Source organism: Mustela nivalis (genome assembly GCF_964662115.1).
Source record: "Mustela nivalis genome assembly, chromosome: 4".
Classification (NCBI taxonomy): Eukaryota; Metazoa; Chordata; class Mammalia; order Carnivora; family Mustelidae; genus Mustela; species Mustela nivalis.
This window is the reverse complement of record NC_139023.1, coordinates 164,499,611-164,526,960: the sequence shown is the minus strand read 5'-3', so window position 1 is coordinate 164,526,960 and position 27,350 is coordinate 164,499,611.

Here is a 27,350-nt window from a genome sequence, read left to right as displayed (position 1 = left end):
CTCTAACCCTAACCCTAACCCCACTTTAACAATAATCCTGCCCTCTACGGGACCCTGATCATAACCCTAACTCTGAACTTTGCCTATGTCAGACTTTAACCTTAAACCAGACCCTGGCCTTGACCTTAACACTGACCCAAGCCCTGACTGTAAACCTAAATCTGACCCAATCCGTGATCATGAACAGAATCGTAACCCTAAAGCTCACCCTGTTCCTGAACCTACTCATAAAACAGAACCTACACCTAAAGCTGACCTTACCATAACCATGAACCTAACCCTGACCCTGACCCTAACCCTGACACTAAACCTGTGCCAAACCTATCCCTGACCCTGACATGAAACTTGCCCCCAAACCAAAATTTGAACCGGACCCTAAATCTGACCATGACCCTGCCTGAACCTAAACCTAACCGTTACCCTAACACTGACCCTGACCCTGACTCTGACCGTAACGCTAACCGTGACCCTACTGTGAGCCTGACACTAAACCTAACCATGAACCTAACCCTAACCCTGACCCCTACCCTAAGCCTAACGCTAACCCTGACCCAAAGATGTCTAACCCTAACCGTGACCCTAAGTCTTTCTTAAACCTAACCCTAACACTAACCTGGTCTAAACCCAGCTCTGTTCCCTCTGTCAGTGACAACAGCTGTACCCAGGCCTCCCAGGGGTTTGGGGGAGGCTATATGGGGGACACTGGATGGGCACTGCATTGAGTGGAGTGTGAGCCTTGAGCAGCTTAGGGACCAGCGGCTCAGGGAACCCCAGGCAGTGGTGACCATACTTCCCTGAAGACAGAGCCCAACGGAATTGGAACCGACATATACAGGCACCCCATAACAGAGAAAACACCCCTGCCCAGCTCATTTCCAGGCACATCCTAAAGGAAGCGACATGTTCTTCTGCTGTACTGAAGCCAAAAGGATGCAGGGAGAAGAGAGCTCGCCTGCCAGACACGTCCCCTCCCTGGTAGGTCATATCTGGATTTCCCCAACGCCTCAGGCCCTTTGGCTAATAAAATCAAAAGGTGACACCAGGGGGCACAGAGTCAGAGAGTCCCACACCTTCTGATCCACTGGTGTAGCCCTAGGTGCCTTCCCAGTCTCTGTGTGTGTGTGTGTGTGTGTGTGTGTGTGTGTGCCTCTGGGTGTCTGTGTCTCTGTGTGTAAAGAGGACCTGGCCATGCCATCGTGGGTGGAGATGCCCCAAGCAGGATCAGGCTGATGAGGGGTTAGACGTCTGGTGCGCAAGTCATGTTCACACCCCAGTTTAAGTGTGGTTAAGAGGGATCAGGTGTAGGGTCTACACCCTTCTGCCCAGGGTTTATCCTGAGACCCTGAAAGGATGGGTCCATGGCACAAGCGCGGGGCTAACCCTAACAGTAACCACTAACCCTGACTCTGACACTGATTGTGAAACATCCCCAAACACTAACCCAAGCCATGAACATGACCCTGACCCTGACCCTGACTGTGATCCTGACCTTAACCCTAAACCTAAACCTAAGCCTGACACTGACCCTGATGTGGATGGACCCTGAACCTAAACTTGACTCTGACATTACCGTCACCTTGACTCATACCTAAAAACGACCCTGATCCTGAGCCTAATCCTAACCCTGACGCTGACCTAAACCTGGCCCTAACCATCACCCTGACCGTGACTGTGAGCCTGACCGTAACCTTAAACCTAATGGTAACTCTAACCATGACCCTTATACAGACCCTGAATCTTCACCTCATGCTGACCCTGACCCTAACACTAACCCCTACCCTAAACCAAACATTAACCCTGACCTTACGCTGTCTTCCCCTATCCCTAACCATAACCCTACTTCTAAATCTTACCCTAACCCTAATCCCAAACCCTACCGCCAAAACCTAACTGTGACACTGAACCGAACATTGACCCTAAACCAAAGCCTGACCCTAAACCTGACCCTGGCCCAGGACTTCACCTGACCCTGACTCTGACCCAAATCCTAACCATGACACTAACACTGACAACGACATAACCCTATCCCTGACCTGAATGTGGACTTTAAACCAATACCTGAACCTGACCCTAAACCGGACATTGGAGCTAAACTTCACCCTGACCCTGACCCAGACGATGACCATAATAAACCTAACCCTGACCCTAAGAATGATCCCAACCCTCACCTGAACACTCAACCTGACCCTGACTGTGAGCCAGACCCTAACTCTAACCCTAAATGTAACCCTGACCCTGACACTAACACGGGCCCTCCCCCGAATCCTTTCGCTGAACCTAACCTTAACACTAACCCCTAACCCTACCACGGACCATGACCCTAACAACTTCTAACCCTAACCTTCAACCTAATGCTAACCCTAACACTAAGCGTAAACTTAACAATAACCCTGACCCTATACCTGACTATGACCCTAACCCTAACCCTGATATTTGCCTACACAAGACCGTGAGCCTAAATTTGACTCTGGCCCTGACCCTAAACCTAACCATGACACTAACAATGACTACTACATAACCCTGTCCCTGACACGAATGTGGATTTTAAACCAATACCTGATCCTGCCCGTAAACCTGACACTGGCCCTAGACTTCACCCTGACCCCGACCCAGGCAAAGACCCAAACCCTGACCCTAACAGTGACCCTGACCCTGACCCTAACATTAACTGTTACACTGAATGTGAGCCTGACCCTAACTCTATCCCTAAACGTAACCCTGGCCCTGACACTAACACGGGCCCTGACTCAAAACCTAACGCTGAACCTAACCCTAAAACTAACCCCTAACATTATCCCTGACACTGACCCTAACACGGTCTACCCCTAACCCGCAACCTACCTCTAACCCTAGCCCTAACCCCTCTTTAACAATAATCCTGCCCTCTACGGGACCCTGATCATAACCCTAACTCTGAACTTTGCCTATGTCAGACCTTAACCTTAAACCAGACCCTGGCCTTGACCTCAACACTGACCCTAGCCCTGACTGTAAACCTAAATCTGACCCAATCCGTGATCATGAACAGAATCGTAACCCTAAAGCTCACCCTGTTCCTGAACCTACTCATAAAACAGAACCTACACCTAAAGCTGACCTTACCATAACCATGAACCTAACCCTGACCCTGACCCTAACCCTGACACGAAACCTGTGCCAAACCTATCCGTGACCCTGACATGAAACTTGCCCCCAAACCAAAACTTGAACCGGACCCTAAATCTGACCATGACCCTGCCTGAACCTAAACCTAACCGTTACCCTAACACTGACCCTGACCCTGACTCTGACCGTAACGCTAACCGTGAACATACTGTGAGCCTGACCCTAAACCTAACCATGAACCTAACCCTAACCCTGACCCCTACCCTAAGCCTAACGCTAACCCTGACCCAAAGACGTCTAACCCTAACCGTGACCCTAAGTCTTTCTTAAACCTAACCCTAACACTAACCTGGTCTAAACCCAGCTCTATTCCCTCTGTCAGGGACAACAGCTGCACCCAGGCCTCTCAGGGGTTTGGGGGAGGCTATATTGGGGTCACTGGTTGGGCACTGCATTGTGTGGAGTGTGAGCCTTGAGCAGCTTAGGTACCAGCGGCTCAGGGAGCCCCCAGGCAGTGGTGACCACACTTCCCTGAAGGCAGAGCCCAACGGAATTGGATCCGACGTATACAGGCACCCCATAACAGAGAAAACACCCCTGCCCAGCTCATTTCCAGGCACTTCCTAAAGGAAGCGACATGTTCTTCTGCTGTACTGAAGCCAAAAGGATGCAGGGAGAAGAGAGCTCGCCCGCCAGACACGTCCCCTCCCTGGCAGGTCATATCTGGATTTTCCCAACGCCTCAGGCCCTTTGGCTAATAAAATCAAAAGGTGACACCAGGGGGCACAGAGTCAGAGAGTCCCACAACTTTTGATCCACTGGTGTAGCCCTAGCTGTCTTCCCAGTCTCTCTGTGTGTGTGTGTGTGTGTGTGTGTGTGTGTGCCTCTGGGTGTCTGTGTCTCTGTGTGTAAAGAGGACCTGGCCATGCCATCGTGGGTGGAGATGCCCCAAGCAGGATCAGGCTGATGAGGGGTTAGACGTCTGGTGCGCAAGTCATGTTCACACCCCAGTTTAAGTGTGGTTAAGAGGGATCAGGTGTAGGGTCTACACCCTTCTGCCCAGGGTTTATCCTGAGACCCTGAAAGGATGGGTCCATGGCACAAGCGCGGGGCTAACCCTAACAGTAACCACTAACCCTGACTCTGACACTGATTGTGAAACATCCCCAAACACTAACCCAAGCCATGAACATGACCCTGACCCTGACCCTGACTGTGATCCTGACCTTAACCCTAAACCTAAACCTAAGCCTGACACTGACCCTGATGTGGATGGACCCTGAACCTAAACTTGACTCTGACATTACCGTCACCTTGACTCATACCTAAAAACGACCCTGATCCTGAGCCTAATCCTAACCCTGACGCTGACCTAAACCTGGCCCTAACCATCACCCTGACCGTGACTGTGAGCCTGACCGTAACCTTAAACCTAATGGTAACTCTAACCATGACCCTTATACAGACCCTGAATCTTCACCTCATGCTGACCCTGACCCTAACACTAACCCCTACCCTAAACCAAACATTCACCCTGACCTTACGCTGTCTTCCCCTATCCCTAACCATAACCCTACATCTAAATCTTACCCTAACGCTAATCCCAAACCCTACCGCCAAAACCTAACTGTGACACTGAACCGAACATTGACCCAAAACCAAAGCCTGACCCTAAACCTGACCCTGGCCCAGGACTTCACCTGACCCTGACTCTGACCCAAATCCTAACCATGACACTAACACTGACCACGACATAACCCTATCCCTGACCTGAATGTGGACTTTAAACCAATACCTGAACCTGACCCTAAACCGGACATTGGCGCTAAACTTCACCCTGACCCTGACCCAGACGATGACCATAATAAACCTAACCCTGACCCTAAGAGTGATCCCAACTCTCACCTGAACACTCAACCTGACCCTGACTGTGAGCCAGACCCTAACTCTAACCCTAAATGTAACCCTGACCCTGACACTAACACGGGCCCTCCCCCGAATCCTTTCGCTGAACCTAACCTTAACACTAACCACTAACCCTACCACGGACCTTCACCCTAACAAGTTCTAACCCTAACCGTCAACCTAATGCTAACCCTAACACTAAGCCTAAACTTAACAATAACCCTGACCCTATACCTGACTATGACCCTAAACCTAACCCTGATATTTGCCTACACAAGACCGTGAGCCTAAATTTGACTCTGTCCCTGACCCTAAACCTAACCATGACACTAACAATGACTACTACATAACCCTGTCCCTGACACGAATGTGGACTTTAAACCAATACCTGAACCTGCCCGTAAACCTGACACTGGCCCTAGACTTCACCCTGACCCCGACCCAGGCAAAGACCCAAACCCTGACCCTAACAGTGACCCTGACCCTGACCCTAACATTAACTGTTACACTGAATGTGAGCCTGACCCTAACTCTATCCCTAAACGTAACCCTGGCCCTGACACTAACACGGGCCCTGACTCGAAACCTAACGCTGAACCTAACCCTAAAACTAACCCCTAACATTATCCCTGACACTGACCCTAACCCGGTCTACCCCTAACCAGCAACCTACCTCTAACCCTAACCCTAACCCCACTTTAACAATAATCCTGCCCTCTACGGGACCCTGATCATAACCCTAACTCTGAACTTTGCCTATGTCAGACCTTAACCTTAAACCAGACCCTGGCCTTGACCTCAACACTGACCCTAGCCCTGACTGTAAACCTAAATCTGACCCAATCCGTGATCATGAACAGAATCGTAACCCTAAAGCTCACCCTGTTCCTGAACCTACTCATAAAACAGAACCTACACCTAAAGCTGACCTTACCATAACCATGAACCTAACCCTGACCCTGACCCTAACCCTGACACGAAACCTGTGCCAAACCTATCCGTGACCCTGACATGAAACTTGCCCCCAAACCAAAACTTGAACCGGACCCTAAATCTGACCATGACCCTGCCTGAACCTAAACCTAACCGTTACCCTAACACTGACCCTGACCCTGACTCTGACCGTAACGCTAACCGTGAACATACTGTGAGCCTGACCCTAAACCTAACCATGAACCTAACCCTAACCCTGACCCCTACCCTAAGCCTAACGCTAACCCTGACCCAAAGACGTCTAACCCTAACCGTGACCCTAAGTCTTTCTTAAACCTAACCCTAACACTAACCTGGTCTAAACCCAGCTCTATTCCCTCTGTCAGGGACAACAGCTGCACCCAGGCCTCTCAGGGGTTTGGGGGAGGCTATATTGGGGTCACTGGTTGGGCACTGCATTGTGTGGAGTGTGAGCCTTGAGCAGCTTAGGTACCAGCGGCTCAGGGAGCCCCCAGGCAGTGGTGACCACACTTCCCTGAAGGCAGAGCCCAACGGAATTGGATCCGACGTATACAGGCACCCCATAACAGAGAAAACACCCCTGCCCAGCTCATTTCCAGGCACTTCCTAAAGGAAGCGACATGTTCTTCTGCTGTACTGAAGCCAAAAGGATGCAGGGAGAAGAGAGCTCGCCCGCCAGACACGTCCCCTCCCTGGCAGGTCATATCTGGATTTTCCCAACGCCTCAGGCCCTTTGGCTAATAAAATCAAAAGGTGACACCAGGGGGCACAGAGTCAGAGAGTCCCACACCTTTTGATCCACTGGTGTAGCCCTAGCTGTCTTCCCAGTCTCTCTGTGTGTGTGTGTGTGTGTGTGTGTGTGTGTGCCTCTGGGTGTCTGTGTCTCTGTGTGTAAAGAGGACCTGGCCATGCCATCGTGGGTGGAGATGCCCCAAGCAGGATCAGGCTGATGAGGGGTTAGACGTCTGGTGCGCAAGTCATGTTCACACCCCAGTTTAAGTGTGGTTAAGAGGGATCAGGTGTAGGGTCTACACCCTTCTGCCCAGGGTTTATCCTGAGACCCTGAAAGGATGGGTCCATGGCACAAGCGCGGGGCTAACCCTAACAGTAACCACTAACCCTGACTCTGACACTGATTGTGAAACATCCCCAAACACTAACCCAAGCCATGAACATGACCCTGACCCTGACCCTGACTGTGATCCTGACCTTAACCCTAAACCTAAACCTAAGCCTGACACTGACCCTGATGTGGATGGACCCTGAACCTAAACTTGACTCTGACATTACCGTCACCTTGACTCATACCTAAAAACGACCCTGATCCTGAGCCTAATCCTAACCCTGACGCTGACCTAAACCTGGCCCTAACCATCACCCTGACCGTGACTGTGAGCCTGACCGTAACCTTAAACCTAATGGTAACTCTAACCATGACCCTTATACAGACCCTGAATCTTCACCTCATGCTGACCCTGACCCTAACACTAACCCCTACCCTAAACCAAACATTAACCCTGACCTTACGCTCTCTTCCCCTATCCCTAACCATAACCCTACTTCTAAATCTTACCCTAACCCTAATCCCAAACCCTACCGCCAAAACCGAACTGTGACACTGAACCGAACATTGACCCTAAACCAAAGCCTGACCCTAAACCTGACCCTGGCCCAGGACTTCACCTGACCCTGACTCTGACCCAAATCCTAACCATGACACTAACACTGACAACGACATAACCCTATCCCTGACCTGAATGTGGACTTTAAACCAATACCTGAACCTGACCCTAAACCGGACATTGGAGCTAAACTTCACCCTGACCCTGACCCAGACGATGACCATAATAAACCTAACCCTGACCCTAAGAGTGATCCCAACCCTCACCTGAACACTCAACCTGACCCTGACTGTGAGCCAGACCCTAACTCTAACCCTAAATGTAACCCTGACCCTGACACTAACACGGGCCCTCCCCCGAATCCTTTCGCTGAACCTAACCTTAACACTAACCACTAACCCTACCACGGACCTTGACCCTAACAACTTCTAACCCTAACCTTCAACCTAATGCTAACCCTAACACTAAGCGTAAACTTAACAATAACCCTGACCCTATACCTGACTATGACCCTAACCCTAACCCTGATATTTGCCTACACAAGACCGTGAGCCTAAATTTGACTCTGGCCCTGACCCTAAACCTAACCATGACACTAACAATGACTACTACATAACCCTGTCCCTGACACGAATGTGGATTTTAAACCAATACCTGATCCTGCCCGTAAACCTGACACTGGCCCTAGACTTCACCCTGACCCCGACCCAGGCAAAGACCCAAACCCTGACCCTAACAGTGACCCTGACCCTGACCCTAACATTAACTGTTACACTGAATGTGAGCCTGACCCTAACTCTATCCCTAAACGTAACCCTGGCCCTGACACTAACACGGGCCCTGACTCAAAACCTAACGCTGAACCTAACCCTAAAACTAACCCCTAACATTATCCCTGACACTGACCCTAACACGGTCTACCCCTAACCCGCAACCTACCTCTAACCCTAGCCCTAACCCCTCTTTAACAATAATCCTGCCCTCTACGGGACCCTGATCATAACCCTAACTCTGAACTTTGCCTATGTCAGACCTTAACCTTAAACCAGACCCTGGCCTTGACCTCAACACTGACCCTAGCCCTGACTGTAAACCTAAATCTGACCCAATCCGTGATCATGAACAGAATCGTAACCCTAAAGCTCACCCTGTTCCTGAACCTACTCATAAAACAGAACCTACACCTAAAGCTGACCTTACCATAACCATGAACCTAACCCTGACCCTGACCCTAACCCTGACACGAAACCTGTGCCAAACCTATCCGTGACCCTGACATGAAACTTGCCCCCAAACCAAAACTTGAACCGGACCCTAAATCTGACCATGACCCTGCCTGAACCTAAACCTAACCGTTACCCTAACACTGACCCTGACCCTGACTCTGACCGTAACGCTAACCGTGAACATACTGTGAGCCTGACCCTAAACCTAACCATGAACCTAACCCTAACCCTGACCCCTACCCTAAGCCTAACGCTAACCCTGACCCAAAGACGTCTAACCCTAACCGTGACCCTAAGTCTTTCTTAAACCTAACCCTAACACTAACCTGGTCTAAACCCAGCTCTGTTCCCTCTGTCAGGGACAACAGCTGCACCCAGGCCTCTCAGGGGTTTGGGGGAGGCTATATTGGGGTCACTGGTTGGGCACTGCATTGTGTGGAGTGTGAGCCTTGAGCAGCTTAGGTACCAGCGGCTCAGGGAGCCCCCAGGCAGTGGTGACCACACTTCCCTGAAGGCAGAGCCCAACGGAATTGGATCCGACGTATACAGGCACCCCATAACAGAGAAAACACCCCTGCCCAGCTCATTTCCAGGCACTTCCTAAAGGAAGCGACATGTTCTTCTGCTGTACTGAAGCCAAAAGGATGTAGGGAGAAGAGAGCTCGCCCGCCAGACACGTCCCCTCCCTGGCAGGTCATATCTGGATTTTCCCAACGCCTCAGGCCCTTTGGCTAATAAAATCAAAAGGTGACACCAGGGGGCACAGAGTCAGAGAGTCCCACACCTTCTGATCCACTGGTGTAGCCCTAGGTGTCTTCCCAGTCTCTGTGTGTGTGTGTGTGTGTGTGTGTGTGTGTGTGTGTGTGTGTGTGCCTCTGGGTGTCTGTGTCTCTGTGTGTAAAGAGGACCTGGCCATGCCATCGTGGGTGGAGATGCCCCAAGCAGGATCAGGCTGATGAGGGGTTAGACGTCTGGTGCGCAAGTCATGTTCACACCCCAGTTTAAGTGTGGTTAAGAGGGATCAGGTGTAGGGTCTACACCCTTCTGCCCAGGGTTTATCCTGAGACCCTGAAAGGATGGTTCCATGGCACAAGCGCGGGGCTAACCCTAACAGTAACCACTAACCCTGACTCTGACACTGATTGTGAAACATCTTCAAACACTAACCCAAGCCATGAACATGACCCTGACCCTGACCCTGATTGTGATCCTGACCTTAACCCTAAACCTAAACCTAAGCCTGACACTGACCCTGATGTGGATGGACCCTGAACCTAAACTTGACTCTGACATTACCGTCACCTTGACTCATACCTAAAAACGACCCTGATCCTGAGCCTAATCCTAACCCTGACGCTGACCTAAACCTGGCCCTAACCATCACCCTGACCGTGACTGTGAGCCTGACCGTAACCTTAAACCTAATGGTAACTCTAACCATGACCCTTATACAGACCCTGAATCTTCACCTCATGCTGACCCTGACCCTAACACTAACCCCTACCCTAAACCAAACATTCACCCTGACCTTACGCTGTCTTCCCCTATCCCTAACCATAACCCTACATCTAAATCTTACCCTAACCCTAATCCCAAACCCTACCGCCAAAACCGAACTGTGACACTGAACCGAACATTGACCCGAAACCAAAGCCTGACCCTAAACCTGACCCTGGCCCAGGACTTCACCTGACCCTGACTCTGACCCAAATCCTAACCATGACACTAACACTGACCACGACATAACCCTATCCCTGACCTGAATGTGGACTTTAAACCAATACCTGAACCTGACCCTAAACCGGACATTGGCGCTAAACTTCACCCTGACCCTGACCCAGACGATGACCATAATAAACCTAACCCTGACCCTAAGAGTGATCCCAACTCTCACCTGAACACTCAACCTGACCCTGACTGTGAGCCAGACCCTAACTCTAACCCTAAATGTAACCCTGACCCTGACACTAACACGGGCCCTCCCCCGAATCCTTTCGCTGAACCTAACCTTAACACTAACCACTAACCCTACCACGGACCTTCACCCTAACAAGTTCTAACCCTAACTGTCAACCTAATGCTAACCCTAACACTAAGCCTAAACTTAACAATAACCCTGACCCTATACCTGACTATGACCCTAAACCTAACCCTGATATTTGCCTACACAAGACCGTGAGCCTAAATTTGACTCTGTCCCTGACCCTAAACCTAACCATGACACTAACAATGACTACTACATAACCCTGTCCCTGACACGAATGTGGACTTTAAACCAATACCTGAACCTGCCCGTAAACCTGACACTGGCCCTAGACTTCACCCTGACCCCGACCCAGGCAAAGACCCAAACCCTGACCCTAACAGTGACCCTGACCCTGACCCTAACATTAACTGTTACACTGAATGTGAGCCTGACCCTAACTCTATCCCTAAACGTAACCCTGGCCCTGACACTAACACGGGCCCTGACTCGAAACCTAACGCTGAACCTAACCCTAAAACTAACCCCTAACATTATCCCTGACACTGACCCTAACCCGGTCTACCCCTAACCAGCAACCTACCTCTAACCCTAACCCTAACCCCACTTTAACAATAATCCTGCCCTCTACGGGACCCTGATCATAACCCTAACTCTGAACTTTGCCTATGTCAGACTTTAACCTTAAACCAGACCCTGGCCTTGACCTTATCACTGACCCAAGCCCTGACTGTAAACCTAACTCTGACCCAATCCGTGATCATGAACAGAATCGTAACCCTAAAGCTCACCCTGTTCCTGAACCTACTCATAAAACAGAACCTACACCTAAAGCTGACCTTACCATAACCATGAACCTAACCCTGACCCTGACCCTAACCCTGACACTAAACCTGTGCCAAACCTATCCCTGACCCTGACATGAAACTTGCCCCCAAACCTAAACTTGAACCGGACCCTAAATCTGACCATGACCCTGCCTGAACCTAAACCTAACCGTTACCCTAACACTGACCCTGACCCTGACTCTGACCGTAACGCTAACCGTGACCCTACTGTGAGCCTGACCCTAAACCTAACCATGAACCTAACCCTATCCCTGACCCCTACCCTAAGCCTAACGCTAACCCTGACCCAAAGACGTCTAACCCTAACCGTGACCCTAAGTCTTTCTTAAACCTAACCCTAACACTAACCTGGTCTAAACCCAGCTTGTTCCCTCTGTCAGGGACAACAGCTGCACCCAGGCCTCCCAGGGGTTTGGGGGAGGCTATATGGGGGTCACTGGATGGGCACTGCATTGAGTGGAGTGTGAGCCTTGAGCAGCTTAGGGACCAGCGGCTCAGGGAGCCCCCAGGCAGTGGTGACCACACTTCCCTGAAGACAGAGCCCAACGGAATTGGATCCGACGTATACAGGCACCCCATAACAGAGAAAACACCCCTGCCCAGCTCATTTCCAGGCACATCCTAAAGGAAGCGACATGTTCTTCTGCTGTACTGAAGCAAAAAGGATGCAGGGAGAAGAGAGCTCGCCCGCCAGACACATCCCCTCCCTGGCAGGTCATATCTGGATTTCCCCAACGCCTCAGGCCCTTTGGCTAATAAAATCAAAAGGTGACACCAGGGGGCACAGAGTCAGAGAGTCCCACACCTTCTGATCCACTGGTGTAGCCCTAGGTTTCTTCCCAGTCTCTGTGTGTGTGTGTGTGTGTGTGTGTGTGTGTGTGTGTGTGTGCCTCTGGGTGTCTGTGTCTCTGTGTGTAAAGAGGACCTGGCCATGCCATCGTGGGTGGAGATGCCCCAAGCAGGATCAGGCTGATGAGGGGTTAGACGTCTGGTGCGCAAGTCATGTTCACACCCCAGTTTAAGTGTGGTTAAGAGGGATCAGGTGTAGGGTCTACACCCTTCTGCCCAGGGTTTATCCTGAGACCCTGAAAGGATGGGTCCATGGCACAAGCGCGGGGCTAACCCTAACAGTAACCACTAACCCTGACTCTGACACTGATTGTGAAACATCCCCAAACACTAACCCAAGCCATGAACATGACCCTGACCTGACCCTGACTGTGATCCTGACCTTAACCCTAAACCTAAACCTAAGCCTGACACTGACCCTGATGTGGACCCTGAACCTAAACTTGACTCTGACATTACCGTCACCTTGACTCATACCTAAAAACGACCCTGATCCTGAGCCTAATCCTAACCCTGACGCTGACCTAAACCTGGCCCTAACCATCACCCTGACCGTGACTGTGAGCCTGACCGTAACCTTAAACCTAATGGTAACTCTAACCATGACCCTTATACAGACCCTGAATCTTCACCTCATGCTGACCCTGACCCTAACACTAACCCCTACCCTAAACCAAACATTAACCCTGACCTTACGCTGTCTTACCCTATCCCTAACCATAACCCTACTTCTAAATCTTACCCTAAACCTAATCCCAAACCCTACCGCCAAAACCTAACTGTGACACTGAACCGAACATTGACCCGAAACCAAAGCCTGACCCTAAACCTGACCCTGGCCTAGGACTTCACCTGACACTGACTCTGACCCAAATCCTAACCATGACACTAACACTGACCACGACATAACCCTATCCATGACCTGAATGTGGACTTTAAACCAATACCTGAACCTGACCCTAAACCGGACATTGGCGCTAAACTTCACCCTGACCCAGACGATGACCATAATAAACCTAACCCTGACCCTAAGAGTGATCCCAACACTCACCTGAACACTCAACCTGACCCTGACTGTGAGCCAGACCCTAACTCTAACCCTAAATGTAACCCTGACCCTGACACTAACACGGGCCCTCCCCCGAATCCTTTCGCTGAACCTAACCTTAACACTAACCACTAACCCTACCACGGACCTTGACCCTAACAAGTTCTAACCCTAACCGTCAACCTAATTCTAACCCTAACACTAAGCCTAAACTTAACAATAACCCTGACCCTATACCTGACTATGACCATAACCCTAACCCTGATATTTGCCTACACAAGACCGTGAGCCTAAATTTGACTCTGGCCCTGACCCTAAACCTAACCATGACACTAACAATGACTACTACATAACCCTGTCCCTGACACGAATGTGGACTTTAAACCAATACCTGAACCTGCCCGTAAACCTGACACTGGCCCTAGACTTCACCCTGACCCCGACCCAGGCAAAGACCCAAACCCTGACCCTAACAGTGACCCTGACCCTGACCCTAACATTAACTGTTACACTGAATGTGAGCCTGACCCTAACTCTATCCCTAAACGTAACCCTGGCCCTGACACTAACACGGGCCCTGACTCGAAACCTAACGCTGAACCTAACCCTAAAACTAACCCCTAACATTATCCCTGACACTGACCCTAACCCGGTCTACCCCTAACCAGCAACCTACCTCTAACCCTAACCCTAACCCCACTTTAACAATAATCCTGCCCTCTACGGGACCCTGATCATAACCCTAACTCTGAACTTTGCCTATGTCAGACTTTAACCTTAAACCAGACCCTGGCCTTGACCTTATCACTGACCCAAGCCCTGACTGTAAACCTAACTCTGACCCAATCCGTGATCATGAACAGAATCGTAACCCTAAAGCTCACCCTGTTCCTGAACCTACTCATAAAACAGAACATACACCTAAAGCTGACCTTACCATAACCATGAACCTAACCCTGACCCTGACCCTAACCCTGACACTAAACCTGTGCCAAACCTATCCCTGACCCTGACATGAAACTTGCCCCCAAACCAAAACTTGAACCGGACCCTAAATCTGACCATGACCCTGCCTGAACCTAAACCTAACCGTTACCCTAACACTGACCCTGACCCTGACTCTGACCGTAACGCTAACCGTGACCCTACTGTGAGCCTGACCCTAAACCTAACCATGAACCTAACCCTATCCCTGACCCCTACCCTAAGCCTAACGCTAACCCTGACCCAAAGACGTCTAACCCTAACCGTGACCCTAAGTCTTTCTTAAACCTAACCCTAACACTAACCTGGTCTAAACCCAGCTTGTTCCCTCTGTCAGGGACAACAGCTGCACCCAGGCCTCCCAGGGGTTTGGGGGAGGCTATATGGGGGTCACTGGATGGGCACTGCATTGAGTGGAGTGTGAGCCTTGAGCAGCTTAGGGACCAGCGGCTCAGGGAGCCCCCAGGCAGTGGTGACCACACTTCCCTGAAGACAGAGCCCAACGGAATTGGATCCGACGTATACAGGCACCCCATAACAGAGAAAACACCCCTGCCCAGCTCATTTCCAGGCACATCCTAAAGGAAGCGACATGTTCTTCTGCTGTACTGAAGCAAAAAGGATGCAGGGAGAAGAGAGCTCGCCCGCCAGACACATCCCCTCCCTGGCAGGTCATATCTGGATTTCCCCAACGCCTCAGGCCCTTTGGCTAATAAAATCAAAAGGTGACACCAGGGGGCACAGAGTCAGAGAGTCCCACACCTTCTGATCCACTGGTGTAGCCCTAGGTTTCTTCCCAGTCTCTCTGTGTGTGTGTGTGTGTGTGTGTGTGTGTGTGTGTGTGCCTCTGGGTGTCTGTGTCTCTGTGTGTAAAGAGGACCTGGCCATGCCATCGTGGGTGGAGATACCCCAAGCAGGATCAGGCTGATGAGGGGTTAGACGTCTGGTGCGCAAGTCATGTTCACACCCCAGTTTAAGTGTGGTTAAGAGGGATCAGGTGTAGGGTCTACACCCTTCTGCCCAGGGTTTATCCTGAGACCCTGAAAGGATGGGTCCATGGCACAAGCGCGGGGCTAACCCTAACAGTAACCACTAACCCTGACTCTGACACTGATTGTGAAACATCCCCAAACACTAACCCAAGCCATGAACATGACCCTGACCTGACCCTGACTGTGATCCTGACCTTAACCCTAAACCTAAACCTAAGCCTTACACTGACCCTGATGTGGACCCTGAACCTAAACTTGACTCTGACATTACCGTCACCTTGACTCATACCTAAAAACGACCCTGATCCTGAGCCTAATCCTAACCCTGACGCTGACCTAAACCTGGCCCTAACCATCACCCTGACCGTGACTGTGAGCCTGACCGTAACCTTAAACCTAATGGTAACTCTAACCATGACCCTTATACAGACCCTGAATCTTCACCTCATGCTGACCCTGACCCTAACACTAACCCCTACCCTAAACCAAACATTAACCCTGACCTTACGCTGTCTTACCCTATCCCTAACCATAACCCTACTTCTAAATCTTACCCTAAACCTAATCCCAAACCCTACCGCCAAAACCTAACTGTGACACTGAACCGAACATTGACCCGAAACCAAAGCCTGACCCTAAACCTGACCCTGGCCTAGGACTTCACCTGACACTGACTCTGACCCAAATCCTAACCATGACACTAACACTGACCACGACATAACCCTATCCATGACCTGAATGTGGACTTTAAACCAATACCTGAACCTGACCCTAAACCGGACATTGGCGCTAAACTTCACCCTGACCCAGACGATGACCATAATAAACCTAACCCTGACCCTAAGAGTGATCCCAACACTCACCTGAACACTCAACCTGACCCTGACTGTGAGCCAGACCCTAACTCTAACCCTAAATGTAACCCTGACCCTGACACTAACACGGGCCCTCCCCCGAATCCTTTCGCTGAACCTAACCTTAACACTAACCACTAACCCTACCACGGACCTTGACCCTAACAAGTTCTAACCCTAACCGTCAACCTAATTCTAACCCTAACACTAAGCCTAAACTTAACAATAACCCTGACCCTATACCTGACTATGACCATAACCCTAACCCTGATATTTGCCTACACAAGACCGTGAGCCTAAATTTGACTCTGGCCCTGACCCTAAACCTAACCATGACACTAACAATGACTACTACATAACCCTGTCCCTGACACGAATGTGGACTTTAAACCAATACCTGATCCTGCCCGTAAACCTGACACTGGCCCTAGACTTCACCCTGACCCCGACCCAGGCAAAGACCCAAACCCTGACCCTAACAGTGACCCTGACCCTGACCCTAACATTAACTGTTACACTGAATGTGAGCCTGACCCTAACTCTATCCCTAAACGTAACCCTGGCCCTGACACTAACACGGGCCCTGACTCGAAACCTAACGCTGAACCTAACCCTAAAACTAACCCCTAACATTATCCCTGACACTGACCCTAACCCGGTCTAACCCTAACCCGCAACCTACCTCTAACCCTAACCCTAACCCCACTTTAACAAACATCCTGCCCTCTACGGGACCCTGATCATAACCCTAACTCTGAACTTTGCCTATGTCAGACCTTAACCTTAAACCAGACCCTGGCCTTGACCTTAACACTGACCCTAGCCCTGACTGTAAACCTAAATCTGACCCAATCCGTGATCATGAACAGAATCGTAACCCTAAAGCTCACCCTGTTCCTGAACCTACTCATAAAACAGAACCTACACCTAACGCTGAACTTACCATAACCATGAACCTAACCCTGACCCTGACCCTAACCCTGACACGAAACCTGTGCCAAACCTATCCCTGACCCTGACATGAAACTTGCCCCCAAACCAAAACTTGAACCGGACCCTAAATCTGACCATGACCCTGCCTGAACCTAAACCTAACCGTTACCCTAACACTGACCCTGACCCTGACTCTGACCGTAACGCTAACCGTGACCCTACTGTGAGCCTGACACTAAACCTAACCATGAACCTAACCCTAACCCTGACCCCTACCCTAAGCCTAACGCTAACCCTGACCCAAAGACGTCTAACCCTAACCGTGACCCTAAGTCTTTCTTAAACCTAACCCTAACACTATCCTGGTCTATACCCAGCTCTGTTCCCTCTGTCAGGGACAACAGCTGCACCCAGGCCTCCCAGGGGTTTGGGGGAGGCTATATGGGGGTCACTGGATGGGCACTGCATTGAGTGGAGTGTGAGCCTTGAGCAGCTTAGGGACCAGCGGCTCAGGGAGCCCCCAGGCAGTGGTGACCACACTTCCCTGAAGACAGAGCCCAACGGAATTGGATCCGACGTATACAGGCACCCCATAACAGAGAAAACACCCCTGCCCAGCTCATTTCCAGGCACATCCTAAAGGAAGCGACATGTTCTTCTGCTGTACTGAAGCCAAAAGGATGCAGGGAGAAGAGAGCTCGCCCGCTAGACACGTCCCCTCCCTGGCAGGTCATATCTGGATTTCCCCAACGCCTCAGGCCCTTTGGCTAATAAAATCAAAAGGTGACACCAGGGGGCACAGAGTCAGAGAGTCCCACACCTTCTGATCCACTGGTGTAGCCCTAGGTTTCTTCCCAGTCTCTCTCTGTGTGTGTGTGTGTGTGTGTGTGTGTGTGTGTGTGTGCCTCTGGGTGTCTCTGTCTCTGTGTGTAAAGAGGACCTGGCCATGCCATCGTGGGTGGAGATGCCCCAAGCAGGATCAGGCTGATGAGGGGTTAGACGTCTGGTGCGCAAGTCATGTTCACACCCCAGTTTAAGTGTGGTTAAGAGGGATCAGGTGTAGGGTCTATACACTTCTGCCCAGGGTTTATCCTGAGACCCTGAAAGGATGGGTCCATGGCACAAGCGCGGGGCTAACCCTAACAGTAACCACTAACCCTGAATCTGACACTGATTGTGAAACATCCCCAAACACTAACCCAAGCCATGAACATGACCCTGACCTGACCCTGACTGTGATCCTGACTTTAACCCTAAACCTAAACCTAAGCCTGACACTGACCCTAATGTGGACCCTGAACCTAAACTTGACTCTGACATTACCGTCACCTTGACTCATACCTAAAAACGACCCTGATCCTGAGCCTAATCCTAACCCTGACGCTGACCTAAACCTGGCCCTAACCATCACCCTGACCGTGACTGTGAGCCTGACCGTAACCTTAAACCTAATGGTAACTCTAACCATGACCCTTATACAGACCCTGAATCTTCACCTCATGCTGACCCTGACCCTAACACTAACCCCTACTCTAAACCAAACATTAACCCTGACCTTACGCTGTCTTACCCTATCCCTAACCATAACCCTACTTCTAAATCTTACCCTAACCCTAATCCCAAACCCTACCGCCAAAACCTAACTGTGACACTGAACCGAACATTGACCCTAAACCAAAGCCTGACCCTAAACCTGACCCTGGCCCAGGACTTCACCTGACCCTGACTCTGACCCAAATCCTAACCATGACACTAACACTGACCACGACATAACCCTATCCCTGACCTGAATGTGGACTTTAAACCAATACCTGAACCTGACCCTAAACCGGACATTGGCGCTAAACTTCACCCTGACCCTGACCCAGACGATGACCATAATAAACCTAACCCTGACCCTAAGAGTGATCCCAACCCTCACCTGAACACTCAACCTGACCCTGACTGTGAGCCAGACCCTAACTCTAACCCTAAATGTAACCCTGACCCTGACACTAACACGGGCCCTCCCCCGAATCCTTTTGCTGAACCTAACATTAACACTAACCACTAACCCTACTACGGACCTTGACCCTAACAAGTTCTAACCCTAACCGTCAACCTAATGCTAACCCTAACACTAAGCCTAAACTTAACAATAACCCTGACCCTATACCTGACTATGACCATAACCCTAACCCTGATATTTGCCTACACAAGACCGTGAGCCTAAATTTGACTCTGGCCCTGACCCTAAACCTAACCATGACACTAAAAATGACTACTACATAACCCTGTCCCTGACACGAATGTGGACTTTAAACCAATACCTGATCCTGCCCGTAAACCTGACACTGGCCCTGGACTTCACTCTGACCCCGATCCAGGCAAAGACCCAAACCCTGACCCTAACAGTGACCCTGACCCTGACCCTAACATTAACTGTTACACTGAATGTGAGCCTGACCCTAACTCTATCCCTAAACGTAACCCTGGCCCTGACACTAACACGGGCCCTGACTCGAAACCTAACGCTAAACCTAACCCTAAAACTAACCCCTAACATTATCCCTGACACTGACCCTAACCCGGTCTAACCCTAACCCGCAACCTACCTCTAACCCTAACCCTAACCCACTTTAACAATTACCCTGCCCTCTACGGGACCCTGATCATAACCCTAACTCTGATCTTTGCCTATGTCAGACCTTAACCTTAAACCAGACCCTGGCCTTGACCTTATCACTGACCCAAGCCCTGACTGTAAACCTAACTCTGACCCAATCCGTGATCATGAACAGAATCGTAACCCTAAAGCTCACCCTGTTCCTGAACCTACTCATAAATCAGAACCTACACCTAAAGCTGACCGTACCATAACCATGAACCTAACCCTGACCCTGACCCTAACCCTGACACTAAACCTGTGCCAAACCTATCCCTGACCCTGACATGAAACTTGCCCCCAAACCAAAACTTGAACCGGACCCTAAATCTGACCATGACCCTGCCTGAACCTAAACCTAACCGTTACCCTAACACTGACCCTGACCCTGACTCTGACCGTAACGCTAACCGTGACCCTACTGTGAGCCTGACCCTAAACCTAACCATGAACCTAACCCTATCCCTGACCCCTACCCTAAGCCTAACGCTAACCCTGACCCAAAGACGTCTAACCCTAACCGTGACCCTAAGTCTTTCTTAAACCTAACCCTAACACTAACCTGGTCTAAACCCAGCTTGTTCCCTCTGTCAGGGACAACAGCTGCACCCAGGCCTCCCAGGGGTTTGGGGGAGGCTATATGGGGGTCACTGGATGGGCACTGCATTGAGTGGAGTGTGAGCCTTGAGCAGCTTAGGGACCAGCGGCTCAGGGAGCCCCCAGGCAGTGGTGACCACACTTCCCTGAAGACAGAGCCCAACGGAATTGGATCCGACGTATACAGGCACCCCATAACAGAGAAAACACCCCTGCCCAGCTCATTTCCAGGCACATCCTAAAGGAAGCGACATGTTCTTCTGCTGTACTGAAGCCAAAAGGATGCAGGGAGAAGAGAGCTCGCCCGCCAGACACATCCCCTCCCTGGCAGGTCATATCTGGATTTCCCCAACGCCTCAGGCCCTTTGGCTAATAAAATCAAAAGGTGACACCAGGGGGCACAGAGTCAGAGAGTCCCACACCTTCTGATCCACTGGTTAGCCCTAGGTGTCTTCCAAGTCTCTCTCTCTCTCTGTGTGTGTGTGTGTGTGTGTGTGTGTGTGTGTGTGTGTGTGCCTCTGGGTGTCTCTGTCTCTGTGTGTAAAGAGGACCTGGCCATGCCATCGTGGGTGGAGATGCCCCAAGCAGGATCAGGCTGATGAGGGGTTAGACGTCTGGTGCGCAAGTCATGTTCACACCCCAGTTTAAGTGTGGTTAAGAGGGATCAGGTGTAGGGTCTACACACTTCTGCCCAGGGTTTATCCTGAGACCCTGAAAGGATGGGTCCATGGCACAAGCGCGGGGCTAACCCTAACAGTAACCACTAACCCTGACTCTGACACTGATTGTGAAACATCCCCAAACACTAACCCAAGCCATGAACATGACCCTGACCCTGACCCTGACTGTGATCCTGACCTTAACCCTAAACCTAAACCTAAGCCTGACACTGACCCTGATGTGGACCCTGAACCTAAACTTGACTCTGACATTACCGTCACCTTGACTCATACCTAAAAACGACTCTGATCCTGAGCCTAATCCTAACCCTGACGCTGACCTAAACCTGGCCCTAACCATCACCCTGACCGTGACTGTGAGCCTGACCGTAACCTTAAACCTAATGGTAACTCTAACCATGACCCTTATACAGACCCTGAATCTTCAACTCATGCTGACCCTGACCCTAACACTAACCCCTACCCTAAACCAAACATTAACCCTGACCTTACGCTGTCTTCCCCTATCCCTAACCATAACCCTACTTCTAAATCTAACCCTAACCCTAATCCCAAACCCTACCGCCAAAACCTAACTGTGACACTGAACCGAACATTGACCCTAAACCAAAGCCTGACCCTAAACCTGACCCTGGCCCAGGACTTCACCTGACCCTGACTCTGACCCAAATCCTAACCATGACACTAACACTGACCACGACATAACCCTATCCCTGACCTGAATGTGGACTTTAAACCAATACCTGAACCTGACCCTAAACCGGACATTGGCGCTAAACTTCACCCTGACCCTGACCCAGACGATGACCATAATAAACCTAACCCTGACCCTAAGAGTGATCCCAACCCTCACCTGAACACTCAACCTGACCCTGACTGTGAGCCAGACCCTAACTCTAACCCTAAATGTAACCCTGACCCTGACACTAACACGGGCCCTCCCCCGAATCCTTTTGCTGAACCTAACATTAACACTAACCACTAACCCTACCACGGACCTTGACCCTAACAAGATCAAACCCTAACCGTCAACCTAATGCTAACCCTAACACTAAGCCTAAACTTAACAATAACCCTGACCCTATACCTGACTATGACCCTAACCCTAACCCTGATATTTGCCTACACAAGACCGTGAGCCTAAATTTGACTCTGGCCCTGACCCTAAACCTAACCATGACACTAACAATGACTACTACATAACCCTGTCCCTGACACGAATGTGGACTTTAAACCAATACCTGATCCTGCCCGTAAACCTGACACTGGCCCTAGACTTCACTCTGACACCGATCCAGGCAAAGACCCAAACCCTGACCCTAACAGTGACCCTGACCCTGACCCTAACATTAACTGTTACACTGAATGTGAGCCTGACCCTAACTCTATCCCTAAACGTAACCCTGGCCCTGACACTAACACGGGCCCTGACTCGAAACCTAACGCTGAACCTAACCCTAAAACTAACCCCTAACATTATCCCTGACACTGACCCTAACCCGGTCTAACCCTAACCCGCAACCTACCTCTAACCCTAACCCTAACCCCACTTTAACAATAACCCTGTCCTCTACGGGACCCTGATCATAACCCTAACTCTGATCTTTGCCTACGTCAGACCTTAACCTTAAACCAGACCCTGGCCTTGACCTTAACACTGACCCTAGCCCTGACTGTAAACCTAAATCTGACCCAATCCGTGATCATGAACAGAATCGTAACCCTAAAGCTCACCCTGTTCCTGAACCTACTCATAAAACAGAACCTACACCTAAAGCTGACCTTACCATAACCATGAACCTAACCCTGACCCTGACCCTAACCCTGACACTAAACCTGTGCCAAACCTATCCCTGACCCTGACATGAAACTTGCCCCCAAACCAAAACTTGAACCGGACTCTAAATCTGACCATGACCCTGCCTGAACCTAAACCTAACCGTTACCCTAACACTGACCCTGACCCTGACTCTGACCGTAACGCTAACCGTGACCCTACTGTGAGCCTGACCCTAAACCTAACCATGAACCTAACCCTAACCCTGACCCCTACCCTAAGCCTAACGCTAACCCTGACCCAAAGACGTCTAACCCTAACCGTGACCCTAAGTCTTTCTTAAACCTAACCCTAACACTAACCTGGTCTAAACCCAGCTCTGTTCCCTCTGTCAGGGACAACAGCTGCACCCAGGCCTCCCAGGGGTTTGGGGGAGGCTATATGGGGGTCACTGGATGGGCACTGCATTGAGTGGAGTGTGAGCCTTGAGCAGCTTAGGGACCAGCGGCTCAGGGAGCCCCCAGGCAGTGGTGACCACACTTCCCTGAAGAGAGAGCCCAACGGAATTGGATCCGAAGTATACAGGCACCCCATAACAGAGAAAACACCCCTGCCCAGCTCATTTCCAGGCACATCCTTAAGGAAGCGACATGTTCTTCTGCTGTACTGAAACCAAAAGGATGCAGGGAGAAGAGAGCTCGCCCGCCAGACACATCCCCTCCCTGGCAGGTCATATCTGGATTTCCCCAACGCCTCAGGCCCTTTGGCTAATAAAATCAAAAGGTGACACCAGGGGGCACAGAGTCAGAGAGTCCCACACCTTCTGATCCACTGGTGTAGCCCTAGGTGTCTTCCCAGTCTCTGTGTGTGTGTGTGTGTGTGTGTGTGTGTGTGTGTGTGTGCCTCTGGGTGTCTGTGTCTCTGTGTGTAAAGAGGACCTGGCCATGCCATCGTGGGTGGAGATGCCCCAAGCAGGATCAGGCTGATGAGGGGTTAGACGTCTGGTGCGCAAGTCATGTTCTTACCCTATTTTAAGGCTGGTTAAGTGGGTTGGGTGGAGGGTCTACACCCTTCTGCCCAGGGTTTATCCTGAGACCCTGAAAGGATGGGTCCATGGCACAAGCGCGGGGCTAACCCTAACAGTAACCACTAACCCTGACTCTGACACTGATTGTGAAACATCCCCAAACACTAACCCAAGCCATGAACATGACCCTGACCCTGACCCTGACTGTGATCCTGACCTTAACCCTAAACCTAAACCTAAGCCTGACACTGACCCTGATGTGGACCCTGAACCTAAACTTGACTCTGACATTACCGTCACCTTGACTCATACCTAAAAACGACCCTGATCCTGAGCCTAATCCTAACCCTGACGCTGACCTAAACCTGGCCCTAACCATCACCCTGACCGTGACTGTGAGCCTGACCGTAACCTTAAACCTAATGGTAACTCTAACCATGACCCTTATACAGACCCTGAATCTTCACCTCATGCTGACCCTGACCCTAACACTAACCCCTACCCTAAACCAAACATTAACCCTGACCTTACGCTGTCTTACCCTATCCCTAACCATAACCCTACTTCTAAATCTAACCCTAACCCTAATCACAAACCCTACCGCCAAAACCTAACTGTGACACTGAACCGAACATTGACCCTAAACCAAAGCCTGACCCTAAACCTGACCCTGGCCCAGGACTTCACCTGACCCTGACTCTGACCCAAATCCTAACCATGACACTAACACTGACGACGACATAACCCTATCCCTGACCTGAATGTGGACTTTAAACCAATACCTGAACCTGACCCTAAACCGGACATTGGCGCTAAACTTCACCCTGACCCTGACCCAGACGATGACCATAATAAACCTAACCCTGACCCTAAGAGTGATCCCAACCCTCACCTGAACACTCAACCTGACCCTGACTGTGAGCCAGACCCTAACTCTAACCCTAAATGTAACCCTGACCCTGACACTAACACGGGCCCTCCCCCGAATCCTTTCGCTGAACCTAACCTTAACACTAACCACTAACCCTACCACGGACCTTGACCCTAAAAGTTCTAACCCTAACCGTCAACCTAATGCTAACCCTAACACTAAGCCTAAACTTAACAATAACCCTGACCCTATACCTCACTATGACCATAACCCTAACCCTGATATTTGCCTACACAAGACCGGGACCAAAATTTGACTCTGGCCCTGACCCTAAACCTAACCATGACACTAACAATGACTACTACATAACCCTGTCCCTGACACGAATGTGGACGTTAAACCAATACCAGATCCTGCCCGTAAACCTGACACTGGCCCTAGACTTCACCCTGACCCCGACCCAGGCAATGACCCAAACCCTGACCCTAACAGTGACCCTGACCCTGACCCTAACATTAACTGTTACACTGAATGTGAGCCTGACCCTAACTCTATCCCTAAACATAACCCTGGCCCTGACACTAACACGGGCCCTGACTCGAAACCTAACGCTGAACCTAACCCTAAAACTAACACCTAACATTATCCCTGACACTGACACTAACCCGGTCTACCCCTAACCCGCAACTAACCTCTAACACTAACCCTAACCCCACTTTAACAATAATCCTGCACTCTACGGGACCCTGATCATAACCCTAACTCTGAACTTTGCCTATGTCAGACCTTAACTTTAAACCAGACCCTGGCCTTGACCTTAACACTGACCCTAGCCCTGACTGTAAACCTAAATCTGACCCTATCCCTGATCATGAACAGAATCGTAACCCTAAAGCTCACCCTGTTTCTGAACCTACTCATAAAACAGAACCTACACCTAAAGCTGACCTTACCATAACCATGAACCTAACCCTGACCCTGACCCTAACCCTGACACTAAACCTGTGCCAAACCTATCCCTGACCCTGACATGAAACTTGCCCCCAAACCAAAACTTGAACCGGACCCTAAATCTGACCATGACCCTGCCTGAACCTAAACCTAACTGTTACCCTAACAGTGACCCTACCCTGACTCTAACCGTAACGCTAACCGTGACCCTACTGTGAGCCTGACACTAAACCTAACCATGAACCTAACCCTAACCCTGACGCCTACCCTAAGCCTAACGCTAACCCTGACCCAAAGATGTCTAACCCTAACCGTGAACCTAAGTCTTTCTTAAACCTAACCCTAACACTAACCTGGTCTAAACCCAGCTCTGTTCCCTCTGTCAGGGACAACAGCTGCACCCAGGCCTCCCAGGGGTTTGGGGGAGGCTATATGGGGGTCACAGGATGGGCACTGCCTTGAGTGGAGTGTGAGCCTTGAGCAGCTTAGGGACCAGCGGCTCAGGGAGCCCCCAGGCAGTGGTGACCACACTTCCCTGAAGACAGAACCCAACGGAATTGGATCCGACGTATACAGGCAACCCATAACAGAGAAAACACCCCTGCCCAGCTCATTTCCAGGCACATCCTAAAGGAAGCGACATGTTCTTCTGCTGTACTGAAGCCAAAAGGATGCAGGGAGAAGAGAGCTCGCCTGCCAGACACATCCCCTCCCTGGCAGGTCATATCTGGATTTCCCCAACGCCTCAGGCCCTTTGGCTAATAAAATCAAAAGGTGACACCAGGGGGCACAGAGTCAGAGAGTCCCACACCTTCTGATCCACTGGTGTAGCTCTAGGTGTCTTCCCAGTCTGTGTGTGTGTGTGTGTGTGTGTGTGCCTCTGGGTGTCTGTGTCTCTGTGTGTAAAGAGGACCTGGCCATGCCATCGTGGGTGGAGATGCCCCAAGCATAATCAGGCTGATGAGGGGTTAGACGTCTGGTGCGCAAGTCATGTTCACACCCCAGTTTAAGTGTGGTTAAGAGGGATCAGTTGTAGAGTCTACACCCTTCTGCCCAGGGTTTATCCTGAGACCCTGAAAGGATGGGTCCATGGCACAAGCGCGGGGCTAACCCTAACAGTAACCACTAACCCTGACTCTGACACTGATTGTGAAACATCCCCAAACACTAACCCAAGCCATGAACATGACCCTCACCCTGACCCTGACTGTGATCCTGACCTTAACCCTAAACCTAAACCTAAGCCTGACACTGACCCTGATGTGGACCCTGAACCTAAACTTGACTCTGACATTACCGTCACCTTGACTCATACCTAACAACGACCCTGATCCTGAGCCTAATCCTAACCCTGACGCTGACCTAAACCTGGCCCTAACCATCACCCTGACCGTGACTGTGAGCCTGACCGTAACCTTAAACCTAATGGTAACTCTAACCATGACCCTTATACAGACCCTGAATCTTCACCTCATGCTGACCCTGACCCTAACACTAAC